A 22,183-nucleotide genomic window follows, 5' to 3' on the forward strand; every position below is an offset into this window, starting at 1 on the left:
GGGTTAAAATGATCTCTGGAGCGTTTGTCGCTAAACTGCGCGCTCAGAAATAAAGGTAGGAAAGCTACCTTTTCCAAAGTTACGTTTTTAGGTTATTAGGTTAAAATATGTACACTTTAAGCAAGAATTTGTACCTTTTTAGGTACCAAAATTAACTCTTTTTGAACAAATATGTATCTTTGAAAGCCTTTCTATACCTTTATTTCTGAGAGTGTATAAGACAAAAAAAAAGTCAATTAAAATAATAGTAGTAGTAGTAATATGGTTATTATTTAATCAAATGCATTATTGTGATGTGAAACAAAAAAAAAAACATGTATATATATATATATATATATATATATATATTTTTTTTTTTTTTTTTTTTTCACAATAATGTGTATATATATGCATTATTTTTCACATAAAAAAACTCTTTGTAAGCCTATCAATTTCTGACAGATGAAAATACCAACTATCTCACCAAAGAAATGTTAATTAAAATAATAGTAGTAGCAGTAGTAGTAGAAACAAAAAAATAAAATAAAATAAAATAAAAAATAAATAAAATTATAAAATTATATATATATATATATATATATATATATATATATATATATATATATATATATATATATATATATATATATATATATGTGTGCATTATTTTTCACATTAAAACTCTTTGCAAGCCTATCAATTTCTGACAGATGAAAATGCCAACTATCTCACCTTTACCCTTTATCAGTTTTTGCTAATGAGTTTAACAGTCTCAACTAATGTCCCATTGAGCCACTGCAAACCGTGAAGTGTTTGATGGTACTAATTAAAAGGTGGTAATGAATGTAAGTTACTCAAGGCAATACAGTAGCGCTGGGATTCAAAGGAAATTAAAGATTTTGCATGACACAGGGTAAATAAAGTGACCAGTAGAGGCAGAGAGCCTTTGGAAATGAAGCGTTTGTAGTGAGGGCCGCGAGGGCACGATAATGTCTTTACATGATGGCAGGGGACAGGGAGTTTATTGCCCCCGCGCAGTGAACCTTGGCCCCGGGGCCAGTGCTTCGGCATTATCGCTCTCAGGTGATCACGGCAACCAGTAGCGCTGCTCTCAACAGGTGGTGAGCCCGAGAGATACGAACGTTCAAGCTCTCTCGAATGCTTTCAACGTGCGATATACTTCTACATCCACCAGAGGGTGCATGAAAAAGCATATCTCAAAGTCATGGCATTGTCAAAAAATGCATCACGTGCATCAAGGCTGAATTAATCAGATCAAATATAAAAGTAAAAATAATATATATATATATGTGATGCAATGATATGACATAGCAAGTGTGGCTTGAGCGTCAAACTGTAATTTTCTCTCTCAACGAACGCATACTACATCAGCAAAGAACGAAAGGTTAACCTCTACCTGAGACGAACAGAACGAACACCTGTCCTCGTTGTCGCCTTCATGCACACGTATGTAAAGAGTTGCACTGAAACTATTTGGTTCTCTTTTTTTTTAATTTGGTGCACACGTGCGTGCTACGGCCGTGTAAAGGTAAGCTCTAGTGATTTGGGATCTGCGTGTGGAGGTGATTGGCGACCTGTGCGTGATTCAGCACCTCTGCTGTCGGACAGCTCCTGCGCGCTCCACACGGGAGATTAATCACACCTCCTGACCGCCACCCTGCCGTCACGTGACCAACATTTCCCCAGCCTTTCCGTCCATTTAACCAGAATATTCCTAAAGGTTGAACAGACGTATCCTATTCACTTAGAACTGAATTGTATGCAAAGTGAGTATATTTATAAAGAATTATAGTGAAAAAAAAATGATCGACTTATATCTAACGCTGACAACGAACTACAGTATTTTTTTCTAGAACTACAGCAAAGTCAACAACGCCACCTTGGGGTTTAAAATGTAACTAGCACGTTGTTGCTTAAATTAAGTGGGACCTAAACCGTGATTTGATGAATGAATATAATAATAACTTAGTAGTAAAACATATTTTGCTTTCTTAAATGACTTAAAATATCTACTAAAACTAAACAATAAATAAATACAAACATTAGCTTTGTGCGCTGCTCGTATAACCGTTCTTAATTAATTTACAGGCTAACTGGCCAACAGGCGCTCGTGCTGCAAAAGAAAAAAGACTCGACTGTCTAAATAGATTTGTCTTTTGTAGACCGAAACAGTCAGTCCACATTCCCCCAATTGCACAAATGCATCGGTTTAGTGTCTTAATGTCTGGATCGTATTAGATTGTGAATCTCTGTGTCCCGTGCTTTACCCTGCAGCGCTCCTTCAGGAGGGCCGAGAAAGCGTTGTTTGGGACGATCTTTGTTTTATAGTGAGCCTCGGGCTGGGATGATCTCTCACTGCAAACATCTCTCACACAGCCCCAACCAGACAATGCATGTCTTTTCACATCTCGATATATTCCTGAAACACATCACAGTTGTTATACGTCATTTCGTACTGGAACTACAGCTAAAGCGTAATATAGCACAAAATGCGCGTCGGATTGCGTTCTACTGCCAGTAATCACCAAATTTGACACGCATATTACAAAGACAGAAAAAGTTCATCCATGCAATCTTTATTTCACATTCTGTCAGCTGGTTTCCTACACGCACAAAGTCCATTAAGAAGCTACTGAGGTTCCCCCAAGGTCAAAGAGAGGAGGGCAGTTCCTGTCAATATCACAAGTTGTGGTGTGTTTTTCAAATGTCTAATGGATTATATTGATTTGGGCTCGCATTTGCAAGGGGATGTGCAGCACTTAGACGTGGAATCAGTTTTTTAGTGGTAATGCATGCAAGCCATTTCTGCATCAGTCTTAAGGCATAGTTAAGCCCAATGACTTTTAAGTATGTTGGCAACCAAACAGTTTCCATTGCCATTGACTAAAATGTTGAAGAAAGTTAATAACCAAACACAAAAAAAGGTTCCCACTGGCCTCCAATTTAAAGCATGTTGGTAAATAAGCAATTTTATTGGTCTCATTATATATGAGGTGGTCTTAACTACTATGTCCTTGCATCAAGAAATGAGTACAATGTAATTGTTGAGCACATATTGTATTGCAAAGCGCTTTTGCTTCTAGCGAGGTGGGATCTGGGTAAGGTTTGGGTGGTGTGGGTGGGTTAAGTTGTTAGGGGATGGGTCAACAGCCTAAATTTATTACAGATGCAATTACATAAAGGTATTTTTAAAAAATATAAGCACAACGTAAAAACTTGCATTCACATGTAAGTAAGTGCATTGTACCAAATGATGAATTTAAATCACAGCTGATGCTATTTAATATAAAATGGGACTGTTTTATTTCCCATTGACTTCGATTTGAAAAAAAGTTGGTAACCAAATAGTGGAAGTTTGCCATTAAGAGGTATGTTGGTAGCCAAGCAGTTTTGGTTCCCGAAAAATTCCATTTGGCACCAAACAGTGTTGTATCCACTGGCGTCCATTTTGAAATACGCATGTTGGTAACCAAAGTTTTCATTTACTTTAACTTTGAAGAGAGTTGGTAACGGACACTTTCACTCAATATTGACTTCCATTTTTAATGGCTGGTAAACAAACAGCATTTGACCTCAATTTGTAATATGTTGGAAACTAAACCGTTTTTTCACATTGACTTCCATCTTAAAAGAAAGTTAGTCGGTTACTATATTCCCAATGAATTCCTTCATTATAAGCCAATGGGAAATGAGACCGCTTTATGGGAAAAAATAAAATAAGATCGAACACGACTGCGACTACATGAGAGGAAGTAAATGACAGAACTGTATTTTTTGAGTGAATTATTCCTAAAAACAGCATGATCCTGATGGTGAAAATGAATAAAATAAAAAAGGGATTGTCTTTGTACTGTACAGTACAGCTCGAAATGTACAAAGATGTTTAAGCAAGCAGACACTTAGCAGAAGCTGTTCTTCAGAGCAGATGAGTATTATATAGACACAGTCCCCATGGAGCATCCCGAGGTTAATTGTCTTGCTCGAGGGCACAGTGTTGATGGCCCGTGACCAGCAACCATTTAGCTACAAGCCCTGAGTGTTGGCTGCAGTGCCACAGCAAGCTGTTTCACTATGGCTTATCCTGATAACAGCTGTTTTTATTGCACGGCGAACAAAACCAATGACAGCTTATGTTCATATTATGAAAAACAGGATGCAATGCATCCGAAGTCAACTGGACCGTAGTGTGAAATTCTGCACCATCAGCTTCAATATGCAAGAGCCAAAGCTTCCAGATGAAGGGTTTGATTAGAAATGCCTGCTTCAAACCGAAAAGTTCTTGATACTCTCTATTCATAGAGAAAAACGTTAATTCAAAATATTTTAGCAGCAGATTAGTTATTCATCCTTAATAGATTGAATTCAACACGCATACTAAGTTAAGTTCCACAACACACTAAAAACCATGCACTGCTTCTAAAATTGGTCAGTTCTTACATAGTAAGGATACTTTGACTTTATACAAAGCTAAAAATCCCAGTAAAGGTTACTAAAGAATTTCCAATAAATGGTGTTCTTTTGAACTTTTATTAAAGTTTAAAGAATCCTAAAAAAATAATTCAGTTCCACACAACTCAGCTGTTATCAACATTGATCATAATAATAAAAGTTTCTTGAACAGTAAAACAACATAGTAGAATGATTGCTGAAGGATCGTGTGACACTGAAGACCGAAGGAGGCTGACATTTTCAGCTTTGTAACAGGAATAAAACAGAAAACTATTCATTTAAATTGCAATACTATTTCACAACATGAGTGTATTTTTTTTATTTTTTCAAATAAATGTAGCTTTGGTGAGCATGAGAAATTGTGAAAAGCTTTTGAAGGTTAGGGTCATACATGTATCAAAAATCATTATCATGTGTATTCCTATATCCATAAAACATAGTCTTGCTACCAGATGATCAAATAAATGTCCTGAGTTTTATTGTAGATGTCCTTTTAAATGCATAAATAAATATTTTGTCTAAGAATAAAGAGTGTCAAGGAGTGTAGTCCAGCATAGATGAATCAGACTAACGCTAAACTAAACCGATGTCTCTGAATCTTTTACAAAAGCTAACGATCAACGATCCAGGCTTCAAAAGGCACTGCCCCATGTCATCCGAGGGGAGTTTAATCAAACAAAGTATGCTCCTTATGCGTAGACTTTCAGAAGGTCATCTACATCGCCAACACAAGCCATATCTGTTTTGGGATCACGCCGGTTGACCACAGCGATCGCTCTCTCCCGGGACCCTCTTTTTGTGTTAATAGCCTGCCCGCTGGGCCTGAAAGAGAGCGCCAGAACAAAGCAGGTATTTGTTTCAAGGGAGTGTTGTTTTAGGAAGAGACTTGAGGGTCTCGAGTTAAAGTCACCCCCCTTTCGAGAGTCCTCGAAATCCTCCTCTCTCTCGCCTACGGCCGAGGCCATGAATACAGCCACTTCAGTGCCCTCCCGGAAACAAAGGGCAGGAAGAATGCAGGCGACTGGGGAAGCAGCGAACCCACTGGGAGGGATGGACAACATGCTGGCTCAGACTGGGGAGGAGGAGCCTGTTTCAGCCAGTCTGCCGGGCTTAGAGTTAAAGATTACCTTTGAAATCTACCCCTCCTCTGTCCCTATAACTCCGCTCCTCTCTCGCCTTACGCTCAGACCTGCGGGCAGGCATGGAAAGCGGTTAGATGAGTCCTGGGAGAAGATCCTCTTTGATGACAGAAGGATCTTTTGTTCTCTAATCCTTCTCTGGTCTTAAAACATTTTTAAGCCCAACTGGACCTCAAAGAGGGCAGCGGCGATGCTCGGGGGTCTTCAATGGAGAGCATTCTTCCCCACCCGTGCTCGTCCCGAGCGGAGGATTCTGCACAAAGTTCAGAGTTCTCACGAGTTGGACGTCAGTACTCTTGACTTTCGCTCCAGGTTACTAGATCTTCCCCTACTGATTACGTTTTCAGAAATTCAAGCATGCAGATGAGCCGTTGTCTAATTAAATATGCACATATTTGCATGCACTTTGCATAAAGCCAGGTTCACAAATACTTTTTTTGTTTTGCTTGTTTTATTTTGTTGCATATTAAAAGGGAATTTTTAATGTCTCTTTGCGCAACTCCATAAATCAAAAATACTGATAACGGCCAGGAAAAGAGCAAATTTTCAGCAGGTTTTTAGCAACATTTGGAATAGATGTGTTGCATATATAGGTCAGAGCCAAGAAAGGGTTTGCACTAATCCGGGTAAATAATATCTGAACAAAACTATATAAAAGCCTTCAGAATTGGGCTGGTTTGGTGTATGCAAAAAAAAAAAGTGTGGAGAAAATGGCTTTTAAAAATACTGTATTATAATTGTAATACAGGCGTACATAGATAAAGTGTAATATAATAAACACTAAAAGTGTATTTAAGTTTTTTTTTTTATTCTGAAAGAAGGCATGTTATGAAAGCCCCAAATAGCCTTAAAATGTATAAATGAAAAATACACCTTAATAAGTGATAAAATCATAAAACAAGGCAAAAAATCCTGCAAACAAACACTGTAGTAGGAGTCATATCCAGAGACCAGAATATTGGACCAACAAAGACCTTAGCACCACACATTACTATTTCATGACAGCCAGGTTTTATACAAAACTATCACTCCACACATCTTCAAACATGTAAAAAAAAAAGCAGCAATTTGCAAGACCACCTGATTAAAACGTGTAGAAAAATTCGATTGTTAGAATTAAAATGTGATTCTGTGATGGACAATCTGTACCAGTGTGAACCGATGTTCACATGCATGCTGGGCGCTATTTAAATAAAATTATTTTCAAGAAAATGTATTTTGACCCAAACCTTTTATGATCATTGGAAGTATAAATTCATTCATCGGTAGCCATACTTATGCACACATATCTGAGCGCATAAAAGCACACTCACCTTTGCACATTTCTAAAAAGGATGTCTAATTATGTAGAAACGTGCACATGACTAGCCAACATCACATAAAAGTACACACGCTGAAACAAGCTTCAGGCTGCTGCTGGAGAACAGAAGGTTCGTTCTCTTGCGTTGTCCAGTCAAGTGTCGGCATATTTGTACACACACATGACAAGACAAAAAAAAAGATGAAAGAGTTTTTAAAAAGATTTCATCTGCCCTCTAACATCGCACACTGACCGTCTCACACAATGACCTCAAAGAGACCTTTATGCACTAAACTTATATATGCTGCACTCATATACACTGGTAGGAACTAAGATGTGTTCTAAGGCTGCATTTATTTGATCGAAAATTGTATAAAGCTATATTATTATTTTATACAATGTTGTAATCTATTGTAATACTTAAAATGCAATTTGTTTGAAACTTTCAGCATCACGCTCCAGTCTTCAGCGTCACGTGACCCTTCAGAAATCATTCTGATACACTGATTAACTTCTCAGTATTGCTAAATATTATCAATGATCGTATTTAACATATTAATCGCATTTCACTTAAATTCCACGCACTTCATTTTCATATATTTGCCTTGCAGCACCCCAGTGAGCACATCGAGTTCGATCATGCGGAGACCACAGGCAGACACAATAAATGGCAGGTACAAAGCTTAAAGGTCACTTACATGTGTTCAGGCTTGAGTGTGTGTGTAAACAGACACACCGCTGAACATACGGAAAGAGCGCTGAAGGTTAAGTGGCCACGAGGTGAAGTGGCTCAGAATAAACACACACACACACACTTACACACAAGCATACACCTATAGCGTGTCCTCCCATAGGCTCTTATTTGAAATAAATCACAGCTCACCTATCACCTTTTATTTCACACTTACCTCTCTATAGTCTGAGCTTGTGCTCCGACTATTGTTACTGCATTGAATAAAGCCATCGTTTTAATTCAAATCACATAAAACTAGAAGCTAGGCGTATGGGGCCAATAAAATCAATAACATAAAAAGCCACATCACATTCGGCTTTGGCAAAAAACATTTTCGCTCTCTATCGTAAAGCAAAAAAAGACTACTTATTCTTATCTCATTTGTATTCTGGTAGAATAAAGCAAGCATGTTTTAAACTTGCAATTCTATAAGTAAGTAATATAAATATAATTTCATAGCAATTACTAAAAAATAGCAATGATTTAAACATATTTGAAACCACTCAAACAAAGTACAGAAACCTTTTTCTTTCACCTTTTTTTCTGTCAGCATTTAATTTTTGGTTCCTCGTCTTTATTAATAAAAAAAAAGTCATTGTATGAACTTATGCAAGCATAATAATAATGTTTATAATGTTTACTTATAAGTAAAGATTTGTCTGGCGTGAGAATGAATCACTCGTTAAAGTCAAATATAGTTATGGTCTTTCTACAGAAGTTAAGTATTCAACATTGCCTTTTCAAAGTTACGTATTCATCCCTATGCCTTTATGTAAATCAATCAATCAATCAATCAATCAATCTCAGCTCACCTTTGGTTGGGAGGTCATGCGCCCCAGCAGGTGCATTTCTTAACCACATGACCAGAAAGTGAGTGACCTCTGCTGGCCTCAATCCAAACATCCTACAGCAGCAAATAATGGTGCTGTGTGCCATCTAGAGGACATAAGAAGACAATAAATCACTGCTGTTACTGCTTTGCTAAAATAAACACATATGTATACAAACAGCTTAGGACACGACTCACATTTTTGGACCGGAACAAGGTACATGCTGCTGTTGTTTCTGATCTGGGTGGAGTTTTTGCATCCAAAGCTATTTGAGTGGAGACCACACTGGCCTAACCATAACCCTACCTTTTGGACCCCCATGCAAAATAAACACCTTAGTTTAGTGCATGTGTTTACTGTGTGATGCTTTTAAATCTGTATTTACTGTTTGTGTGTAGTTCAGTTTATTGTATTTTTTTTAATTTGTGTGTGTTTGTTTGTTTTGGTATTTTAATATTTCTTATTTAATTCAATAGCTAATGTACGCTATACCGTTTGAAGTGTTTCTGACAGCCAGAGCACCATTAATTTACTGTCAGCAGCAGTATTGTTGTTTGTTTGTGTTTACTTATTTTAAAAAAGTTAAACTTTGACTATACTTCAGCGTGAGCAGCGGCTGATCGACAGCTGACATGAAATTATTTCATTGACATGGCGTTGTTTTGTGTAATGTGCTATATACTCCTCTAAACTCAGCAAAAACATTTCAAATGTTTTAACTCAACCAAACCATCGTCATGATGGTTATTATGACTTCAAGGCTGCTTTATATTGTCAATTCTTCCCACGCATACAGATACTTGCAGGTCTACATTTGTAAATAGATTTTTTCATACAGCGATAATGCATCCTCAGACAAGCTACGGTGGGAACTTTTGTCATTGTGCAGCGTCTGTGTGTCAGCTTCTCTACTGCAAAAGAAGTGCGCGCCGCCCGAGAATCGAACCGGGTCGCAAGAATGAGAATCTTGCATGATACCACTACACCAGCGGCGCTTGCGTGTAGATGGCGGGAAAATCCCACCCTTCCCCAAACTACCTGAAATATGACGAAGATATAACTTCAAATCTTTATGTCTTAGTAATATCATTTAGGATACTTCCTACGTTTATATGAGGTAATATTCAAACCTTTCATTCCCAAAACCGGTAAATAGGAATCTGTGTTATCGATTGTGCAAATGCCAGATTTTTAAATTGTGGAATGAACCGATTCACAAAATATTCACGAATGAACAATTCACTGATCCGTTAAAACAAGAACCGTCGCTTTTATGTACCTCCATTGAGAACAAAACGATGTATTAAGTTGATTTTAAGTATAACTTTTAGAGCATGCACGCCGGGCTGTGAGGTGACGTGGTGAAGTAACGAATAAACGAATCGCTTTTTTTGAACTAGTTCTTTTAAACGAACTGTTCAGAAAGAATTGATTCGAGAAATGACTCGAACGTCTCCTCACTGGCTGCCTGCCAGCTGTTCGGGGCGCTGCAGCGCTGCTCTCGTCGACCCAACAAAAAGAATCAACGGCACTATCCAACTCTTACACATCACCGTTTCCCTTTACCGCTAAAATGTACTTCACAAAGCCTCGATGGGCCGCAAAAATACAAATACATAAAACAAATACCAATGCAATTTCACTAATAAATCAATCAAATCGATCATGACCGCTGGTAACCCGAGCGTGATGTCACGTCAGCCTCAACACGCGCCACCCGGTGTCAGCCAATAGGAGCGCGAGAACCGGCCCTGCCATGACAACGCTTCCATCACTTCCGGGCTGAGAGAGACGGCCGGCGCGAGTCAGCGACCGCAATATACACCGACCCAGAAAAAAAAATAACAATCATTACTCTGTATTTGCGGCGTCTAGTTCTTCTGTGATACCATTTCGCCCATTTTAAACGGGATGCTGCGAGTCTGACTGAATCAGCGGCGGCAGCTTGGAAGAATAAGGTGAGTGTTTATTGTCTGTGCGGCTCGTGTGGTGCAACGTTGATTTACATATTTAAGACTCGCATGCACGGAGTAAAGCGTCGTACGTATCAATACTCGCGTGTGAATAGGGTTTTTTGCAGTCTCTGACACCTCTTAACTCGAGGAATGTGGGATATGGATGGCATTGCGTTACTCTTTTGACACTGATCATCTTTGAGGCCTCTTCTGTCCCTAGCCTGTAACACACACACACACACACACACACACACACACACACACACACACACACACAGAATACATAAATTATTTTGCGCTTCCAGCCCATTATTTTACACCTGCATGCACACTAAACAAGCTAATCTTTTTTCACACGCATTCTGACATCAACACGCACGGCCTTTTACGCATCATCTTAGGTTCTCCGTGTGATTTAAAAGGCGACAGAGCATATTTTGTCGTGAAGAAGATGCTTTGCCTAAACAAGGTCACAGATGAGTTTGCTGGTGGCACGGGACTGCACAGTGTGTTGTGGGTGATCAGGAAGATAGTGGGTTGACATGCTTTCAGATAATCTGGATTATGTGCTGTCAGTTGAAGGCCAGCACTAAGAATAAGTATCTGCAAATGTTTGACTCAACTTGAACTTGAAGTTGTTCGATAGTGTGAAGGTTTGCATGTATTTAATAGGAGCACTGGGTTAAAATATACATTTGACATTTCTGGAAATCCACATAAATGCACTTAAGAGCATTTGTCAAAAAACCGCCAATTGTTATTTCTCCTATTTATGTTTTCTTGTAGATCATGCGTCAAATCTGTTTCTCAGTCTGCTCAAAAGCACAATTAAATGCTTACGAGTGGTATGAAAGAGTGAATAGAAGACAACATTTTTAGGGGAATCATCCCATTATAGAAAGGTTCATCCACATATAGGAATTTTCTGTCATTTAGTGACCCTCTTGTTGTTTGAACTCACAAGACTTGGGTTAATTAACATATTCTTAAAAGATCAAAAAAATAGATATCTATATGATTCAATCGGTCTAGCGAAGAGATACTGTTGACTTTTATGGTAAACAGATTTAATTTAGCCATTTATTTACATCTACATGATAAAGGCGTGTTTTCTATAGATAACACTCTGTTCATAAAGGCGATACATAAGAATGGAAAAAAGGCTTAATTTGAGTGTTCGAATATTAACCAAAGTCTTGAGGTTTGTAAGCGACAAGGTATGGGTAAACTATCCTTTAACGCTATAAATAGTCACATACCAAGATGTCTCATCTTGTACCAGAACGATGAGCGCTGTGAGGGCACATTTAATGACATTTATTTCAAAAAGCATTGCAAGCAGAGACGGATGCACCAAACGTGGTTACAAAATTATTCTGGTTTGTAGAGTGCACAGTGATGCTTTATACTGTACCGCCACTGGAAGCGTGATGCAGCATAGATTGTGAAACTAATTGCAGCAGTAAATAGTTTTGCTTCATTCCCTATGGCCTGGATTATATGGAGTGTATGATTAACGTCTTCTATTCTCACACCCTGAGCACGAGGTGATGGACCAGCCGAACAGGTTCGATCACACCCACCTCTTCTAGTGGTGTATACTTCAAAGGGATTATGGGTAACAAGCGATGGGGCTCTGATTTAAAAAATCTTGGTAGGTGTGTCTGGAAGCCTGTTCCTTCACTTCTGCAACCGCTGTCTGCATTTTGCGTGGGGCTGGGGTTTGATTTACGATCACAAGAGGAAAAAGGAAGAGCGGCTTTGCAAAATCGTTTTGTTTTTCAGTTTAAGCCTTTTTGTTGTTTATACCGGATCCTCTTCTCTGTGTCGAAGATTTGTGAGATTTATCACCGGCCTTTAGTGTACTCGGGTATCCTTGCACAAACCATGTTGGTTCTTGCCTGTGCAAAACTCAACATCATGGCGCTGCTGAGTGTTAGAGTGGTCACCGGGGTGTTGCTGTTTAGTTGCTAAGGTGTTCAGAGGGTTTGCATTCTTCTATGCAGTTTCTGGACGTGTCCTGGCTGGTTGTTCCAATTTTCCAAATCCTTCAGAGTAAGTTGTTTTTTTTTGTTTGTTTTGTTTTTCACCCATTCGGTCATGAATATTAATAAGGCAAAAGCATGACTGTGGCTAGCATAATGTTACAGATATTAATGCAGGTGATCTGTCAGCACCGTGCCCTTCCAGCGCGCCACGCTCATTCGCTTTTGGTCGAGTGTTGTGGCAGCGCAGGTGAGTTTGGATCAGGTTGCTCAGGGGAGATGATATTTGATAGCTGAGTTTAGCGGAAGACCTTCACTATGCTGATCGCCATCAAATATCTAACTCTTGTGCATTCAGATGCACGTGTTGCCAGTAATGGGGATTGTTATTGAAAGTACTGATGCACAGAGGAGGATCACACATTTGCTAATCATATTTCAATGGTTTTGGCCCACCTGGTTATGCCCATCCAGCATTTTTGAATTGCAAATGTTAAGTTAAGCTTCATATTTTTAGCGCACAAGTCCTGAATTTCTACACACGCGCGTATAGGGGAAATGGTTGTTAATGTCGTATTGTACATTTCACAATAGTTTTTTTAGTTACGCTGTCTACACCCAGATGTGTCTGGTGCTGCAAATCATGGCCTGACACATTGAAATCCCTCCCATTATAGTAAGTAATTATAATAATAAACAACTAGACAGTTATAGGCTTTAAGTTAACAGATGCCCATTAGCTATTTTTTAAATTTCATGGCACCTTTTTCAGCTACTTCCTTTCCACCTAGTAAACATTGTTTTGTGAATTGATGGATGCTTTTCCTCTGTATATTTTAATTATTGACCCTATTTAAAAAAATGTCTCATCTGAATGTAATTTAGAATCACAAAGGAAATAGTCTTGATGCTGGCGTGATCAAAAAAGATGTGTAAATAAAGTGAATAAATAAATCTAACTGTTGACTGACAACTCATAGTAGAAGAAGATGTGTTTAAATGTTATAACATACCAACTAAAATCATGATTTTGGAATTTCATAAAAACTGTACTTTTATTAACACACTTTTTATTATTAGCAAGAACACCTTTGATCAAAAAAGTGATCAAAAAGGACCATAAAGAAGACATTTTTAATGTTACTAGACAATAAATCTAGTTAAAATCAGTTTCTAAGTTTCATTTCAAATTTACTTCCAAAAAATATATTTCAAACTTTCTGTTCATCAATGAATTAATGGTAACAGGAAATGTTTTTCTGGCACCAAATTAGCCCAATAAATTTTTCTAAAGGATTATATGACACTGAAGACTAGATAATGACAGAAATCACAGAAATAAATTACATTTGTATATATATATATATATATATATATATATATATATATATATATATATATATATATATATATATATATATATATATATATATATATTTAAAATGGAAGGTTTTAAATAGTAGTAATATTTAACAATAGTACTGTTAGTTGCTTATGCTATTGATCTGATTGCATTTGATGAAATTCAGCCTTAGTGAGCAACAACTTTTAAAAACATTTAAAAAAATGTTACTGATACTAAAACTTTGAACAGTTGTGTATATCAAAATACTGTAATCAAATGATTTCATTTATTTCTGTTAAAAATTAAGTCAATTATGATTGAATACCCTCGTTCTGCTGCATATTTCACGCTATTAACTTGTCCATCAGAATATTTGTGGGATTAATGAATAAGCCCTTTATGTAATAGTCAAACTCCTCATATGTTAATGTGCTAATGGTTATGCACATCTGATTTCTGAGCGACCTAGATTTTTGCAGCTTAGTTTCTATAAATAGTCTCGTGAACTAGAGAGAGTTTGACTGGGGTTATGTCTACATATTACACGTATCTCCAGCCTGTGACATTCCTTTGGATGGAAAAGGTTTTAATGTCTATGTGCTACTGGTCTCAGGCGAGTATGTCTGGGATTTCACAGGAGTCAGGGAATGTGCTATCATTATTGCTGCTCTGTACTCAGCAGCCCTCACACGACTTTAGAGGCAGCGGCATATGATGTTTATCCACGAAACAATTAGCTGCAATCACTATCCACAAGTAGTTTGAGAAACCTTGAAGAGTTCATGTTGCGATATTGGAATTTCAGAAAGGGTCTCACAGAGATAGTTCATAAAAATAATTTACTCGTGACTTTAGGTAGAACATAAAAAGATTACTTGAAAGCGCCTCATTGCTTTTGTTCTTATCGGTACAGTGGGAAGTGAGTGGGATCCCAACATTCTTAGAATATCCTTTGTACACATTTTCCATTAAGTCATTGGTAAATGGTGAATCTTGACTGTTCTGTAAAGCGTTTGTGGATGTTTCAGAGTCTCAGATTTGTTATCAGTAAGTTGTATTTATATATCATTTATTGGCTTTTTTTTTTGGGGTCCACCCTGCTCTCTAGGTATGCATATAGTGACTGACCACAACTCTGGCCGCCTCTGAACCTCTGTTGAGTACAAGCTCAAGGGAGAGAAAACATTTCTGCTGATATTTGAGACGTCTCTATCGGCTTGTCTTTTGACCTTGCTTTGAAGCATCAAGCCTTAAAAAGAAGTCTGCCAGCTTTATTTTTCCCAGTTTCTTTGTATTTTCTTTAGTTTCTTTAGTTTATCTCTCGCTGTAAAACATGCATCTTCGGAGGGTTTGGGATGTTTTTGCACTTGGAATTATTGACCCATTTGAATGTAATTTATAAGTTCAAAGCAAACATTCTATCATATAGGCGCCCGGTTATCAGGTCGATCTTTATTTTTGGGATTTCGAAATTGGCCAAATATCTCGGTTTGTATTTCATGTTCTGGATATGCTCGTCCACCCCCTCCCCCTCCATCTCTTCCCCTCAGCACACACGGCACATTCATAAGCATCCTTCTCTCAAGTAGAGGCACTGTTTTAGTGTAGAGGCTTCATCCTTCCAGGAGCGACAAGCCTGTCTTGTTTTGTCATCTGAGCTCATGGCGTTCACTGTCTGCCAGCCTCACAATGATCCTGTCAGAGCCGTGACATAGTGGCTAACACACATGCTATCTGACAGCCTACATTTGAGTCCAGATAGCATCTGTTCCTAAACCTATCCAGCCATTGTTTCAACAACAAATTACTGGTTAAAAAAACTACATTAACCACAATTCTGTGAAAATTTCCTGTGAGGAACAGAAAAAAGCAAATCCTCAAAAAAAACGCGTCTTAAAAACTCTCTTCTTGCTAAAGTAGTCGGTCTATAGTCAGTCTTCCTATGCTTTAAATCTACCTGTATGAAAAAATACTTCTGTAACCAGGGCTGATGGGAAAAAGTGGACTGGTGTTGCTCTAGAGCCAAAGTATCAATTCAAATTTTGATGATTTTAAAAAAGCATGACATTTTTGCTTGGTATGTTTCTCCACAGGGAGTCCTTATACCCAGGAGGCTTTGCACCCGCCAGAGCAGGCTGGAGTGGGAGAAAGAGAAATGGAACAGAAGTTGCCCACTTAGCCAACAGAGTTTGACAGTAGGCAGTAGAAGGCCAACAAGTACCATCTGTAGCGTAAAGCACTTCAGAAGCGCGGAGGAACTCAGTAAGACCTTCCAGAAGAAGAGGAATATACGCATACTTGGAGGAAAGTAAAAGAAGAACACAAAGTGAGTGAAAGACAAATATCAGGCTAAATAGCTCTTGTGAGACAGTAAATCACTAACTTTGTATCTTTCTAATCTTCTCATCCTCTGCTTTCTCTCTCCTCTCAGGATGAAGTTGAAGGAGGACATGTCTCCTCTCCTGCTGCAAGGTCTTTACGTTCGGTCGTCTGGGTTTATTCAGTCATCACGTTCTGCCCTAGTACCTGCTCTCCGGGCAGCGGGGAGCCAGGCCGTGCTAAAGCGAATCAAAAGCGCGCTCAGTGAGTACAATGGGATTCATTGAACAGTTTCAGTCAAAATCTGGGCATGGCGATTTTTTTAAAAATATAATTACTCTATCTCAACTAAAATTTATTGGATCCATGAAGAATTATTAAATATTATTGCTATTTAAATAAGTGCTGTCAAACAATTAATCACATCAAAATATGCCTTTATATGCATGTGCTGTGTATATTTAAATAAATATATATATATCTTAACAAAAAAAATATTTTTATAAATTAAAAGATATTCTATATGTAATATACATGTAGCCTAAATATTTTCAAATATCTATTGTATATCTATTGTTCACACTTTAAGTGAACAAAATTTTATAATTAGTCATTTGACAGCACTAAATTTAAAATAGTTTCTGTGATAATATGTTTTTAAAGTGTCATTAAACTAGAAACTAGAACTCTAGAATTAATTCAAAGAAACATTCATTATTCCTATTAACACATTCAAACCAGTTGTACTGCTTAGTGGTTTCAGGTTTCTTAAAAATATATAAAATTGCTTAAAGTACAAAATGTTTGTGACACAAGCGTCCTTACTGGAACTTTTACGATTTAATGCATACTAAATATAGAAGCAATATTTTAATTAGAAAAAAATCTTGCTGAGCCCAAAACTTTTGAATAGTAGCGTACCTCAACACATAATACATGCAAAGGTAATAATTCAACTGAGATTACGCAGTTTATCTTAGATTAATGGAGGATTTGAGTCACTTTCATTATTGATCAACATCACTTAATGAAATTGCTGGTTACAAATATGATGAATCGGGCCCCAGGTGGGTTCGCACTTTACGTGCAACACTTCATTTGTCACCCTGTGTTTGTCGTACATGTCCGAATCTTTGCCACGTGACCTCATTCCTGATCTCTGTCCCGTCAGGTATAGCGCGGGACTCAACAGAGGCCGTACCGGACCCATGTAACCAGCAGAAGCTGGTGTCCACTGCATGAGGGTGTGGATACTTTAGATGAGTGTTTGAATGCGGCTGTAGTACACTTCCCTCAAAAGAGACTGCCTCGGCACAAAGAGAGGTGCTGGCGGGAGGATGAGATACAGCCAAATGGCAAGGTCTTCAAGAAGGTGAGACACACATTCACTTTGTTTGAAGGTGATTCTGTTAGTGGAATCCAGTCTGCAAATCTAATCTGCATATTTTAAATTACAGTACATCCACGATAGTTGCCATATTTTTGGGTGCATGCCCTGTTTTTAATTTACAAATGTATCTTTATTATTTATAATTATTATTTTTATTTGTTCAAACCCTTGTAAGTAATGCATGCCTAAAAACAGATGTAGGCCTAGGAAATGTTCTAAAACATTTTCTAAATACACTTACTTGCACACAATATTCAAGTATATGTAGAGTCATTCTGAGGTTATAGGGCCGGATCCTGTGAGAACTCTCTTGAACTCCAGGAAGAAGTTCAGTGGCTGTTTCTCTTTGTAAATGTTTTTATCTCTGCTCTGTTGTTGTCAGAACTGTTTACATGTAGGCTTGAAAAGAAGTCACATGCTGCTGTGAGAGCTGCTGGGAATTTTAATACAATGCAACTCCTGAGTCCTCTGTTTTTTTGTCTAGGTGATTTTGGGCGATTATAACTGGCTTTTCGTATGAACCTTTCCATCTGTCTCAGAAGGTTTGGTAAGCGGACTGGCTGCGTAGGGTCAGAAACCTCTTTGTAACATTACCGTTTCTGCGAGACTCGTGCAGAATGGATCATAAGCGGCTCAGGCTTGCTTCATGTACAACTTCCCCTGTGAGCAAATAAATCACACACACAGAGTATTGTCTGCTGCATTATGCTTATTTCGGGGAGAGAATATCAGGCCAAAGATAGCAGCACTGCTGTAAATACTAGATGACAGACAACATCACACTGAAATCAGAAGTGTTTTTTTCTCCACACACATGCATGCTGCAGGCATTTGATTCACAAAGCCTTTGGTTTTCATCTCAATTCACGTTTGCTGTACTATACATGCTCTTGCTCTTGGTAGATTGAGCTGATCGTTATGGGAATTAAGTTCACCTCCATCAGCACTTTTATGGAATTGAACTCTATAGCTAACTTGCCTTTTATAAATCTGGCCTATAAGTATGCAGAGAAGTTTTGAATTAGTGCAAGGTATCTAGATAGTTTTTATTATTATTACAACTACTGATTATAACTACTGTTATAATCAAATGCTTAGTCTTTATTTTGCAATTAAGTTTTATTTGAAATTGTAATATTTCTTTATTATATTTAAGAGTTTACTTGCATTTTGATATATAACAAATAAAAACATGATTTATAATAGTATTATTAAGTATTATTATTATTATTGTATAATCACAATGAATACTCTTTTACTATACAATTTCCAGACTTTATGATTCTTATTGTTATTATAAAATTTTATTTTTGCAATTACAGTTTTAATATGACAATATATTTATTGATTTTTAATTGAAATAATTTATTATCATCATATAAAATGTTATTATATTAATAATAATAATAATGTTATTATATTAATAATAATAATAATGTTATTATATTAATAATGTAAATATACATATATATATATATATATGTGTATATTACATTTATATACTAATTACATTGTCTAATAAAATTGCTATTAAATAATATTTAGCATAAATTGTATATAATTTAATTCAAATAGCACTATATAAATAGATATGTTTGTTATTTATTATATGTAATTGTTAAATTATTTATGTGTAGTCTCTTTTAGTCTCTTAAGTTTTATGTTTAAAGTCACAGTTCTAACACAATCCCTAAATGCTTTTTCTTTCTCTTGGTCTCAGTGGTGACTCTATACTCTACACTGGGAGGAGCAGCTATAGCTCATGGTCTAAATGAGACTGGTCACACATCATCACCAGCAAGGAGCCTGCTGCAGAGCCGCCTCAAGGTGAAAACAAGGCTGAAGGCCATATCTCAGACACCACTCATCAGCTATCCAAGAGCTGCTGTCACTCATGCTCTCAATCATTTGCTCTCTCCGTCTCAGGCCATTCTGATGGATGTCCCCAGACTCAAGCACATTATAGTTGTTGATAAAGCCCACCAGCTGGCCACGATCTCCCCAGAAATCATCATGAATTACAACATGGTGCTGTGCAGGAGCTAGGATCCAAACCTGAAAATAGTAAGTCTCAAGTAGCACACCTTTTGGCTGAAATGTTTCGTGCATACTATTATATTTGCATCATGCATGGTTTCACATACTACTTTTAGTATATAGTATATACTCAACAGTCCCAACAACAGAATTCCCAGAACAGTAGGCTCTTGCGCTTGGCAAACATCTTGTGTTGTGTACTAACACAATAAGAGCTGTAAACATAGATTGTTGAGGAAGAAAGACAGCAGGATCTTCCTGTAAGATGAAAAAGAGTACATGGACGGTGTTGAGATCACAGCTCATGTGCTGTGTCAGATGAGAGCAAGAAAAAGCCCTCTGGAGATAAGGCGAGGAATGTTATCATTATTAGAAGGTTTCTCTGTTCAAAAGACTGAGATAAAGGTTTAGACCTTTCACTGGGCATTAGACTTGTTTTAATGTTACCTGTCTAGTGCTCACACATGCTAGTCAGGCGGGATGAATGATCCTAGGTGCATTTGATTTCAAATGAAATGGTCACGTCTATCTCATTTCCCAGAAGACTTTACATTCAGAGCACTGGAGGATTGAAGAGGTGTAGGTATGAAAAAATAACAGTAATTATCCGTTGCGTTATCTTTCATCACAGATGATGTTATAAGCATCAATTATGTACTTAAAAATTTTGCCTTTGATGTTTTACTTTGCTTTTTGATCAAATAAATGCAGCCTTGGTGAACTATTTTATATAAATGTGTATTTGACCCAAATATTTAAATATTAAAAGTAATGTTAATTATAATTACATTTATTCATTTTAATGAAACAAAAGTTAAATGTAACTTTTAAGCTTTTAAAAATTTAACAAAGATGAAAAATCTCAAATCAGAGCACATTTACAGGTGCGGTGGTTTCATTTCATTAGCCTGTGTGCAGATTTATGAATTTTGTTTTGGACCGAGAAGGTTCATGCAGTCCAAAAAGATCTTGGCTTCAAGTTTCCGTTACAAAAAAGTTTGTATTTTTAGCGCCCAAAGTAGTTATTTTAAGCGTACTTTCTGGAATGCCACAACAACAACCGTCTGGCTCTAATGAAGTGATGTGACTGTGTGTTTCTCTGTGAGCAGTAATGGTGTCCGCAGGCAGCCTCTCCGTCTGATATCGCAGTGATCATGTGTACACCAGCGGCTCCACAGGCATTCTAAAAGGTCATGATCTCCCATAGCAACATCATAGCTAGCATCACCGGCATGGCTGAGCATTCCCTAACCTGAAGTGAGTTTCTCTGATGCTTCTGAGAGTATCGCATCATAAATGAGTAATGGCAGCAAATTTCTGAAAAAAAATCCACTTAATTCTCAAAAACATCCATGAGTGGAGTTCTGTAAATAAAGGGTCATGCAAATAATGGGAGATGGAAGCATTTTGTGAATAAATTCTCAATGCGTTTCAAAAAAGTGGGACGACATAACCTGATTAACCAGTGACCAAATCTTCTGATCATTCTTAAATGCCCGACAAGTCTGTCTTCAAAAGTTTTCTGTTTTAATTTTCTCCATTTAGTATTATTGGCAATACTAACATGTCCTACTAATAAAGGTTTTTTAAGCAAGCTGATAATTAATATGATATTATATTAATAATTAATATGATGTGATATAATGGTTTCAAAGGATCTTGAGTACTCATGTGAAAATTTAGCTTTGCATCACAGGAATAAATTACATTTACAAAATATTAAAGCAGTGCTGTTAAAGCTAATTGTTATTAAACAATTAATCATGATTCATCATCAATGTATATATAAATACACACACATACAGTATATATGTAGAAAATATTTGCATGTCTATATTTATATTCATGTCATTTTTGTATTATAAATATATTTAATGTATAAACATGACATATTATATGACAGCACATTAATTAATACAAAAGACAATTATTTTATATTATTATTATTATTGTGTGTATTATTAGATGTGCAGCCATGGTAACATAAACTTATTTTAAAAACTAAATAGACATTGTCTAACTTTTGCTTGCTACTGTTCATTTTAATCTTTAAAGTCTCATGATATGTTAGACAAATTTATTCATTCTGGAGATGTATTACTGAAAGCGTTTCTTAATTTTGAAAATGAAGCTGTGCTTGTGCTGTCCTCTACATTTCAAAGTTTCTTTGTCTGTGTGTGACTGAACACTGAAAAGTTTGTTTAGATATTTGGTAAGGCATTTTCTCTACTTACAGCTCTTCGGTTTATTGCGGCAGTGAGAATGACACCTACATTGGCTACCTGCCACCACTTGCTCCACGTCACGGAGCTCAGCGCTGAGCTGGTATGTAATGTCACATGGCTGCGGTTGGATATTAAATCACCTCAGACTCTTGCTGACCAAGAATTTTAAACACGCACATGAGTCATGCCATTTATTCACCGTCATCTCACCATGTCAAGCTCTTTTCACGATCTCAGAATACCTTAGATTGCCAACATTTGCATTATTACTGCAGAAAGTGATAATGACTAGCCACATCATTGTTTTGCCCTTTCCCCACAGTCATCTAAAATCAAAAGGAAGTAAAAGGAGACACCAAGCGTGCTCAGACCAACATTGATGGCAGCCGTACCGTAGAAGCCTCGAGTTCCCAAAACACACTCAAAGCTGTTGAGTTGCTAGAGATGTAGGCACTCACTCTCTCATTATGTCCGTG

General features: G+C 37.2%; 1 non-coding gene and 1 pseudogene across 1 annotated transcript; one reads left to right on the forward strand and one right to left on the reverse strand.

The window, feature by feature from the left end:
- Nucleotides 1-5,650: 5,650 nt before the first annotated feature.
- Nucleotides 5,651-22,183, forward strand: part of LOC122327359 — a 31,005-nt pseudogene continuing 14,472 nt past the window's right edge.
- Nucleotides 9,377-9,446, reverse strand: trnae-cuc. The gene has a single exon. It is a non-coding gene; the product is annotated as a tRNA-Glu (tRNA).

The sequence above is a fragment of the Puntigrus tetrazona genome, chromosome 2, assembly GCF_018831695.1.
Source record: "Puntigrus tetrazona isolate hp1 chromosome 2, ASM1883169v1, whole genome shotgun sequence".
NCBI classification, from domain to species: Eukaryota; Metazoa; Chordata; class Actinopteri; order Cypriniformes; family Cyprinidae; genus Puntigrus; species Puntigrus tetrazona.